General features: G+C 41.6%; 1 long non-coding RNA gene across 1 annotated transcript in view; it reads left to right on the forward strand.

Moving 5' to 3' along the window:
• The window catches only part of LOC116046894, a 24971-nt gene extending 23335 nt beyond the window's left edge, over window positions 1-1636 (forward strand). Inside the window, exon 3 of the long non-coding RNA XR_004104256.1 lies at window positions 1625-1636. This is a non-coding gene — a long non-coding RNA (uncharacterized LOC116046894). The remainder of the gene's footprint in view (window positions 1-1624) is intronic.
• The last annotated feature ends 8667 nt before the right edge of the window (window positions 1637-10303 follow it).

Genomic DNA, 10303 nt, shown 5'->3' on the forward strand with positions numbered 1-10303 from the left:
AAACACTTATCCTGCCCCAATATAAATAATGACAATACTCAATTAATATAGCATATTGTATGTAATGCGTTACATCCTGCACATGTAATCCATTAAACAAGATTCATTCAGGATTTATAGATGGCTCAGATGGCTTGCTCCAGACTAGTGAATTAGAGCAGTGGTTCCCAAAGTGGGTCCTTGAGGGGGGTTCCACGGGGTCCCGGGCAAAAAAGGAGAATCATTTATTTTTGGTTGCGGTTTTCTTCAATGTTTACCCCCTTAACTGGAAGAGAGACAGAGCAGGGACCCCCTACTACATAGTACTGCATATTAAAATGAGCCTATAATAACATGTAGGGTGGCCCAAAACCTTTATACATCCATACTAAGCTATTAAAATAGTTGTTTTAAAAGGTCCTATGACATGCTGCTTTTCATATGCTTTTATATAGGCCTTAGTGGTCCCCTAATACTGTATCTAAAGTCTGTAAAGGTGCAAAAGTAAAGGTGCAGAATTACAGCCACTAGAGCCAGTCCCACAATGAGCTTTCCTTAGGATGTGCCATTTCTGTATCTGTAGCTGTAAATGCTATTGACAGGGCTCCGGTGTGCGGCCATGAGAAAAAGAAAAAAATAAATAATTGGGAACTTGCATGCGGTTTAATATTTTCGAGTCAATTGATTTCACCTACCAATCATATGAGAGCAAAACAGCTCTAACTAACGTTACAAGCCTATCAGAAGTACAGCAGGGTGGGTCCTGGCAGTGAAATTAAGAAACCCACAATGGCTATGCCAAGACCCGCCCGAGTGTTTAAGGTTAGGATAGCCGATCCTGTCAGAGGATAGGACCTGTACAAATGGGGTTATGTTACCTTGCGTAAGCATGGACGCCTGGCCAATAAATGCTATTGAAGGGCGGGTCTTGGCGTGGCCATCGCATCCTGACAACACTGTGATTGAGATCCACGTTAGCGTTGTCGGTGAAAGCATGGAGGGTAAGTATATGAAGCCTGGGGATTATGTCCTACCCATAGATAAAGGACTCAAAAACAAATGGTGCTGGGCGTGGATAGAAGAAGTAGGTAGAGACGGCAAGCCTTTTGGCAGCCTGGTGCTTATTCCTGCACGTTTTGCTCGAGAAAGCTACTATATGCCAGCAGCGGTAAGAAAGTGCTTGCTCGTCATGAGTTAGACCCCGGTCATAGAGCTGCTGCCCATGCACTCAAACATACCACGACATTACATGAACACTCATGGCATCGCACTACAGTTCAAAAAAAATTTTGTCTGAGAAGCTCAAAAAAATGCATGTTCTCACTCAATGTTGATGAAGCAACAACCTTGAATATGGATAAAATACTCAATGTGCTTGTTCACTTTTTTTGAGAATGAAAGCAACAGAGTAATAACACAACAGTTAGTCAACATTGCCAATGCCCCAGCACTTATGCTGGAACTTAAAGATGTCCTGCAGATTAATGGTCTTGAGTGGAGACAAGTGACCAGCATCCTTCTTGACAACTGTGCAGTCATGAGAGGAAAAAAAAACTGGCCTTGAAAGCCAAGCAAGGAAGGAGAACCCATATCTCCTTGACGTATCTGGAGACACTGTTGCCAATGCTGCCAAGGCCCTCATGAGTCCATTCAGCTCAGAAGTTGAACATTTCTGCTCCGATGTGTATTATGATATTGAGAAGTCACCAAAACAGAAGGAGATTTTCTCAGTTTCAGAGTATGCTCCATCTTCCTTCCAAGAGCTTGATAAGACCAATTAGCAACAGATTTCTTCAGATGCTGGAGGTGTGCACCAGGCTGAATGAACTCATGGATGTACTGGTGGTGCATTACTACTATGTGCTGGATCCAAATGAAGAACACAAACACAGGTAATGCTAATCAATTTGTAGTCTTTAATTAACTTGAAGTATTATTTTATGTGCTGTCTCTACAGTTAACCATTTTATTGTATTATATTGCATGTAGAGTGATGTGCTAGTTTAGAGTGTGGTTAGGTTTTATGTAGGAATCAGCAATGAAATTAGCCACAGTGGTGTGTGCGCGCAGGTGTATATGTGTCTGTGTTTGTGTGTGTGCTACAGATGGCTTCTTATCTCTGTACTCTTTACAGAGTTTGACCGATTCAAATTCATGATCGACATGTTCAGAGGTATCTTGTAGTAGGCTAAGTTGTGTAGGCAAAAACTTTAAATGTAACGAAAGTTAATAACAGTTGTTTTTTAGAAAGGGAACAGCCAGGCCTCTACTACAGCAATCATAACCAGCTTTAGAAGTTATACAGTTGTGTTCAAATAAATAGTAGTTTATTGTTAAAAAAAGTGAATTAAATTGAAATTATTTTTAATCCCTACGTTATTTCCACATTTCAAATGTAATGGATAGATTAGACATTCAATTCCAAGTCAAAATATTAACGTACTTTATCAAGTCTGCATTCTTTTTATAGGAAACAAAGAAAAGGAATATTTATCTTTAGAAAAAAAAAAGTGTTGACATTTTTCTCTTTTCTCTTCAGCCACAAAGACTTGACATAAACTTAAGACATTTTTCAAGATTTAACTTCACTTTAATTTACTAAACTAATATGTAGTTGCATAACCATTGTTTTGATAACATCTGCAGCAGTTATCAAAAACAATGATTATGCAACTAAATATTACTTCAGTAATTCAAAGTGATGTTAAATTGAAGAATCTTTTCAACATTTATGTCAAGTGTTTGAGGTTGAAGAGAACAATCTAAACACTGATTTTATGGAACAGATTAATATTCATTTTCCTTTGCTTCCAGTAAAAAAAGAAGAAGAAGAAAAAAAAGAATGCAGACCTGGTCAAATTCGTTAATAATTTGATTTGGAGTAGTTTTTTTCATTACATCTGATATATGGAAATAGAAGCTATTAAAAGTATTTGTACTTTATTCACTTTTTTTTAAAACACACTGCTATTTATTTGAACTCCATGTAGTTAATAATTATGTTGTCTTGTTGTGATAAGTTTTGTTTACTCATGTGAAAATAATGTCAAATCAAAGAAACATTTAATTTTGTTTGCAGGCGTACTTTAAACTTTTCAGAGATTTGTGAAAAAAACGCAACAAGAAAAACCAATGGCGCACTTGCTGCATGTGGAGATGGTGGCCCTAGTTAGAGAGCTCCTCAGCAAATTTATGAAGCCGGAGGCCATCCCACTGAGTGCAAAGGATATCATCAAGGTTGATGTCCGGAGTAGAGATTTGCAACTATCAGACAAAAGGTTGTCTGTTGGAAGATACTGCTACTCTGCACTGAACAAGGCCCGTCTGGAGAGGAAGATATGGGTGAGAAACATTTACAACACTCTCAGAGAAGGATACATTAAGTCATTAGAATTCTTTCTCAAAAACCGTCCTCTGGACAAAAAGATAATCACCTTACTTTCTGCATTCACTCCCTCTCTGATTCAAGATGACTCCATCTGTGGGGCTTTTATCACATTAGGAGAAGCCTTGCCTAATGTGGTCGCACCAGAAGAGATTTGTCAACTAGAGGAAGAGATACGGCGAACCAAATAGAGGTGAACCTGGTAACTTGTGCCCAGAACTACATTGAAGAGGAAGGCCGAGTTGATGTAGACTGGTGGAGCAGAGTTGTATCCATGAAAAATCCAGAGAGATGTGTGAGATTTCCCATTCTGGGTCAGCTGGTCAAAGCACTACTTAGCATTTTCACAGGCCCCCTGGTTGAGGGATCATTTAATCTCATGGATGATATTCTTGAAGCAGACAGATGCTCCATTAATCTGGAAACTTATGAGAGCCTTGCAATTGTAAAATCCACGATTAAAGCAAGGGAGTGGACAGCATCGACAATGACAATAGACAAGCCATTGAGTTGGTCTTGCCTGTCATTGTATCAAACATATCAAAAACATCTGCAGAAAAAGAAAAGAGACTGAACAGGTACAAAAGAAGAAAAGGCTGAGTGAGGCAGCAAGGATTCAGTCATCAGAGATGGCAAACAAACTCATACAGCAGGCCAGGAATACCGCTGGATTAGCCAAAGCCTCCTCTGGACCAGCCAGACCCTCAGCCTCATCCTCTGGACCAGCCAGACCCTCAGCCCCCTCCTCTGGACCAGCCAGACCCTCATCCTCCTTCCTCTGGACCAGCCAGACCCCCATCAACCTCCTCTGGACCAGCCAAAGCCTCCTCTGGACTAGCCAAACCTTTTCTCCCTCCCTCTGGACCAGCCAAAACCTCATCTTCATCCTCTGGACCAGCCAACACCTCATCCTCATCTTCTGGACCAGCCAAAGCTTCTTCTGGACCAGCCAAAGCCTCTTCTGGACTAGCCAAAGCCTCTTCTGGTCCAGCCAAAGCCTCTTCTGGACCAGCCAAAGCCTCTTCTGGACCAGCCAAAGCCTTATCATCATCTTCTGGACCAGCCAAAGCCTCTTCTGGACTAGCCAAACTTTTTCTCCCTCCATCTGGACCAGCCAAAGCCTTATCATCATCTTCTGGACCAGCCAAAGCCTCTTCTGGACTAGCTAAACCCCCCCCCCCCCTCCACTGGACCAGCCAGACCCTCAGCCTCCCCCTTCTGGTCCAAATGTCAAAGGAAGAGTTTGCAGGACATTGCTTACAAGAAAAAATAAATGAAAATGGCCTTGATTTCACTTCTAATCTTCAGTTTACCAGTTCAGTTCTTTAGCACTTTAACCACTTGTTATTGTTCAGAAGAACACTTTTAGTTGACATATTACTTTAAAATAAATGGTGCCATTGAAGATAAGTCCATCTCTGCAGTCCCCCCCCCCCCCAAAAAAAAAAAAAAGAAAAAAAAGTTCAGGCTCAGGATTTTTTTTCACTCTAATCCCTGTATCCGCATCTGAGCTTTCATTTTCTCAAAGGCAGAGCAGGATATCCAGGGCTTGGTTTACACCTATCGCCATTTCTAGCCAGTGGGGGACCATAGGCAGGCTGTGGGAACTCATATTAATGTTAAAAAACGTCATAAAGTGAAATTTTCATGCCATGGGACCTTTCAATTCAATTTAATTCAATTTTATTTATAGTATCAAATCATAACAAGAGTTATCTCGAGACACTTTACAGATAGAGTAGGTCTAGACCACACTCTAATTTACAAAGACCCAACAATTCCAGTAATTCCCCCAAGAGCAAGCACTAGCAGTTGCTAATGAGACAGTAGGGAGGAAAAACTCCCTTTTAGGAAGAAACCTCGGACAGACCCAGGGTCTTGGTAGGCGGTGTCTGAGGGTGCCGGTTGGGGATGTGCTGAACAGTGGCAATAATAGTCATAAAGATAATAGAACAGTGACTACAAATGGTAGTCGTAGTAGTTCATGTCATAACAGGGCACTGAAGGGCGTTACAGGATGTAGCGTGGCACAGCACAGCATGGGTGGACGTAGCAGGACGCAGACACTTGGCAGGACGCAGCCGGACACTGCAGAGCATCGCTGGACACTGCAGGGCATTGCAGAGCGTTGGACCACAGTGACAGCTCCAACCAAGATCGTGGTGCCACCCTAATCCAAGGGAATATTCTGGGCGGGAAAAGAAACATAAGGACTCGGGGAAAGTAAACTCTCCAGAGGTTAGTAACAAGCATTTCTGGGACAAGGATGCACACAAATGGAAACAAATGGAAAGAGAGAGGAGCTCTGTGACAGCTCACAGTTTGTCACAGGAAGGAAGGAACTACCCCCATAGTCTAGAACTATAATAGCATAACTAAGAGAGGCAGCTTAAGGAGAGGAGCCGGGTCGGGCTAAAACTCTCCCAAACCGGATCAGGCTGTACTGGCCTGCCTCCCTCTACTCTACTCTATTCGCTCCCTAACTATAAGCTTTATCAAACAGGAGTGTTTTCAGTTTATTCTTAAATATGGTGACGGTGTCTGCCCCCCGAACCCAGACTTGGAGTTGGTTCCACAGGAGAGGAGCTTGATAGCTGAAGGCTCTGGCTCCCATTCTACTTTTAGAGACTCTAGGAACCACGAGAAGCTCTGAATTCTTGACCGTTGACCGTTTAGAGCTTTGTAGGTCAAGAGAAGGATTTTAAATTCAATCCTGGATTTTACAGGAAGCCGATGCAGAGAAGCTAATACAGGAGAAATATGATCTCTTTTCTTAGTTCTTGTCAGAACACGTGCTGCAGCATTCTGGATGAGCTGGAGAGTCCTAAGGGACTTATTTGAGCATCCTGATAGTAAGGAATTACAGTAGTCCAGCCTTGAAGTAACGAATGCATGGACTAGTTTTTCAGCATCGTTTTGCAACAGGATATTCCTAATTTTGGCAATGTTACAAAGATGAAAAAAGGCTGTTCTTGAGGTTTGTTTTAGATGGGCGTTGAAGGATAAATCCTGATCAAAAATAACTTCTAGATTTCTGACAGTAGTGCTGGAGGCCAGGGCAATGCCATCCAGAGTAGCTATATCTTTAGATAATGAAGTTTGGAGGTGTTTGGAGCCCAACACAATCACTTCAGTTTTGTTTGTGTTTAACATCAGAAAATTGTAGGTCATCCAAGTTTTTATATCTTTAATGCACACTTGAAGTTTAGCTAACTGACTGGTTTCGTCTGGCTTGATTGACAAGTATAATTGGGTGTCATCTGCATAGCAGTGAAAGTTAATTGAATGTTTCCTAATAATATTGCCTAGAGGAAGCATATATAAGGAGAATAGAAGTAGTCCAAGTACTGAGCCTTGAGGAACGCCATGACTAACTTTAGCGTACTTGGAGGATTTATCGTTGTTATTAACTATTTGAGATCAATCAGAGAAATAGGACTTAAACCAGCTTAGTGTGATTCCTTTAATGCCAACTAAATGTTCCAGTCTCTGTAAAAGGATGGTATGGTCAATAGTGTCGAATGCAGCACTAAGATCTAATAAGAAAAGTATGGAGACAAGTCCTTTGTCAGCAGCAATTAGAAGGTCGTTAGTAATTTTCACCAGTGCCGTCTCTGTGCTATGATGCTTTCTAAATCCTGACTGAAAGTCCTCAACTGTCACATAACTGATTAGCGACTACTTTCTCAAGGATCTTGGAGAGAAAGGGAAGGTTAGATATAGGTCTATAGTTGGCTAAGACCTCAGGATTGAGGGTGGGTTTTTTCAGAAGAGATTTTATCACAGCTACTTTAAATGACTGCGGTACATAACCTGTTAATAAAGACATATTGATCATATCTAGTAATGAAGTGTTAACCACAGGTAACGCTTCTTTAAGTAGCCTCATTGGGATGGAGTCCAAGAGACAGGTAGATGGCTTTGCTGCAGAGACCTTTACCATTAATTGTTGAAGGTCTATAGGAAAAAAGCAGTCTAAGTATATGTCAAGTCCTGTCGTTCTTTCTAGCACTCCTGCATTCAAAGGTGAACCGTTAGAAGTTGAGGGCAAAAGGTGATGAATTCCATCCCTAATTGTTATAATTTTATCATTAAAGAAGCTCATGAAGTCGTCACTGCTAAGAGCTAGGGGAATAGATGGCTCAATAGAACTGTGGCTATCTGTCAGCCTGGCTACAGTGCTGAAAAGAAACCTTGGGTTGTTCTTATTTTCTTCTATTAGTGATGAGTAAATAGTCTGATCTGGCATTTCTGAGCGCCCTCCTATAATTTTTTAGACTATCTTGCCAATCTAAACGAGATTCTTCCAGTTTGGTGGAACGCCATTTACTTTCAAGTTTTCGTGAGATTTGTTTTAATTTGCGAGTTTGGGAGTTATACCAAGGTGCTAATTTCCTTTGCTTCATCTTCTTTTTGATAGGAGCAACAGAGTCTAAAGTTGTCCTTAGGCAGGCCGTAGCAGTGTCTACAAATTTATCAATTTGGCAGGGACTAAAGTTAACATAAAGGTCCTCTGTTATATTAAAGCACAACATTGAGTTAAATGCTGTTGGAATATCTTCCTTAAATGTAGCTATAGCACTGTCAGATAGGCATCTAGTGTAGAAGCTTTTATTTAATTTTGTATAGTCGGGTAGTAAGAATTCAAACGTTATTAAAAAATGGTCTGATAATAAAGAATTCTGTGGAAATACTATTAAATCTTCAATTTTGATGCCATATGACAGCACAAGGTCGAGGGTGTGGTTAAAAAAGTGTGTGGCCTTATGCACACTGACTGAAACCAATTTAATCTAGTAGTGAGTTGAAGGCAGTACTAAGGCTATTGCTGTCAACGTCCATATGGATATTGAAATCACCTACAATAAGTATTTTATCTGATTTTAGGACTACACATGATAAAAACTCTAAGAATTCAGATGAAAAATTCAGAATACGGGCCTGGCGCTTGGTAAACAACAACAAATATAATTGGCTGTAAAGTTTTCCATATCGGATGTTGAAGATTAAGAACAAGGCTTTCAAACGAGTTATAATTTAGTTTAGGTTTAGGATTAATTAACAGGCTTGAGTCAAATATGGCTGCAACTCCCCCTCCTCGGCCTGAGCCTCGTGGAATTTGAGTATTATTATGACTGGGAGGAGTGGCTTCATTTAGACTAACATATTCTTCATGGCCCAGCAATGTTTCGGTAAGACAGAATAGATCAATTTGATGATCTGATATCAAATACCAATATTGCTTTAGAAGACAGAGATCTAATATTTAATAGTCCACATTTGATTCTCCTATTCTGTTCTATCGTTGCAGTGGTTGTTTTAATTCCAAATAGGTTGTTAAGTATAGCACCTCGTTGGTTTACGTTTGATTTTACCGATCTCAGTCGGGGGACAGACAACGTGGTTATGGGATTATGAATGGGTGGCTGCTCCAAAGGAAGCACAGAAGAGCGTGTAGCGCTGTACCTCTGATTACTGATATTATTGATTCTAACTGGAATGATATAGCTGGTCTGTGGGTTAGCAGAGTTATTTGTAAAGGAGTGAGAGCTTATGGGAGAGTGTGACTGGGAAGTGCGCTTGTGTGTGTTTACGGGGTGCAAACAGTCAATCAAAGGTCTGGGTCTGCAGGGCGTGCCGCAAATTTCCACATAGTATCTGGCTGCCACGTGTACTGGGATGAAGCCCATCCCTGCTGAACAGGGAGCCACGTTCCCAAAACAGATTAAAATTGTCAATAAAACCTATCTTGTGAATGCTGCATGTAAGCTGGGTGTTAAGGTTGAGTAGTCTGCTAAAAAGGCATACTCCGCGACCTCGAGATGGAAGTGGGCCCGAAATAAAAATCAACTTCCCAGTGCTTTTTAAAGCTTCAATGAGAGTGCCAAAGTCGGCTTTGAAGCGGGGCGAGCCCGGGTAACCACATCGGCCACTACCGGGGTAACATTCGGCTTCGATAGGGCATTGAAGCGACTCGAGAGGCTGAGGGCAGGAGGCGATGGAGCCCTACCCGAGGCTCTCTTTCGGCCGCAAACCACTTCAGTCCAGGATGACCTGATGGCCGGTGTCGAGCAAGAAGATGGATGTGGGCAGGCGGATGAATCCCAAGGCGCAGTATACTGGAAGGCCGCTGAGAGAGTTGTGATTTGGAGTGATTGATTATGAGCAACGTCCAGTTAGGCGGTTAACAAGGCATCTTTGGTTTTTAAGTCCTCGGAGAGCCGACGAACTTCTTCCCTAAGGTCAGCAATTTCTTTGTTTGCATTTTCAAGCAACGAGGAAATCCTGTGGGGAAGTGGGGACTCGCCAGGTGTAGAGGTAGCCATGGAGCTGGCGTTAGCCTGAAGCTAATGTTTACTACTCGTAGAAAATGTGCGGTCCACCACACACAGGTATGTAGATTTGCGTAGATGCTGGCTCTTTCTAGAGACTAAAGGCTACCAGGGGGCTAAAAAGAAATAAAAAACTAAGCAACTAGTACAATATTTTTCTCAAAATAATACTATTTTCATCCATCTGTCTTCTCTCTCCCTTCACACTCTCACACTGCGTTACCTTCCGGTTACCTGGGACTAACCAAGTTGTTTAATTTAATGTTAAACATACATGTGGCACTGTGAATCCTTAGGAATAACTATCTGTGGATGGCCTTAGTGACTACCTTACCTATAAGCCAGTAAGCCTATCATCAGTGTTAGTTAGGACTTTTCTAATTTTTTTAAAAAACTTAAAAAATGTAATCATAATTTGGAGGCCCCCTGCATTGACTCTGAGGACCCCCTAGGGGTCACAGACCCCCTGTTGAAGATCCCTGGTCTAATTAATCCACCATACACCCGGTGACAACTGCAACTAACTGGTGAACATAGCAGAGTATATGTTACTACCTCCCTTTCCTAAGCATCTTTAAGATTTGCGTGCCTTGCCGTCTTGAACCTC

This window comes from Sander lucioperca, chromosome 22, assembly GCF_008315115.2.
Source record: "Sander lucioperca isolate FBNREF2018 chromosome 22, SLUC_FBN_1.2, whole genome shotgun sequence".
In the NCBI taxonomy this organism is placed as follows: Eukaryota; Metazoa; Chordata; class Actinopteri; order Perciformes; family Percidae; genus Sander; species Sander lucioperca.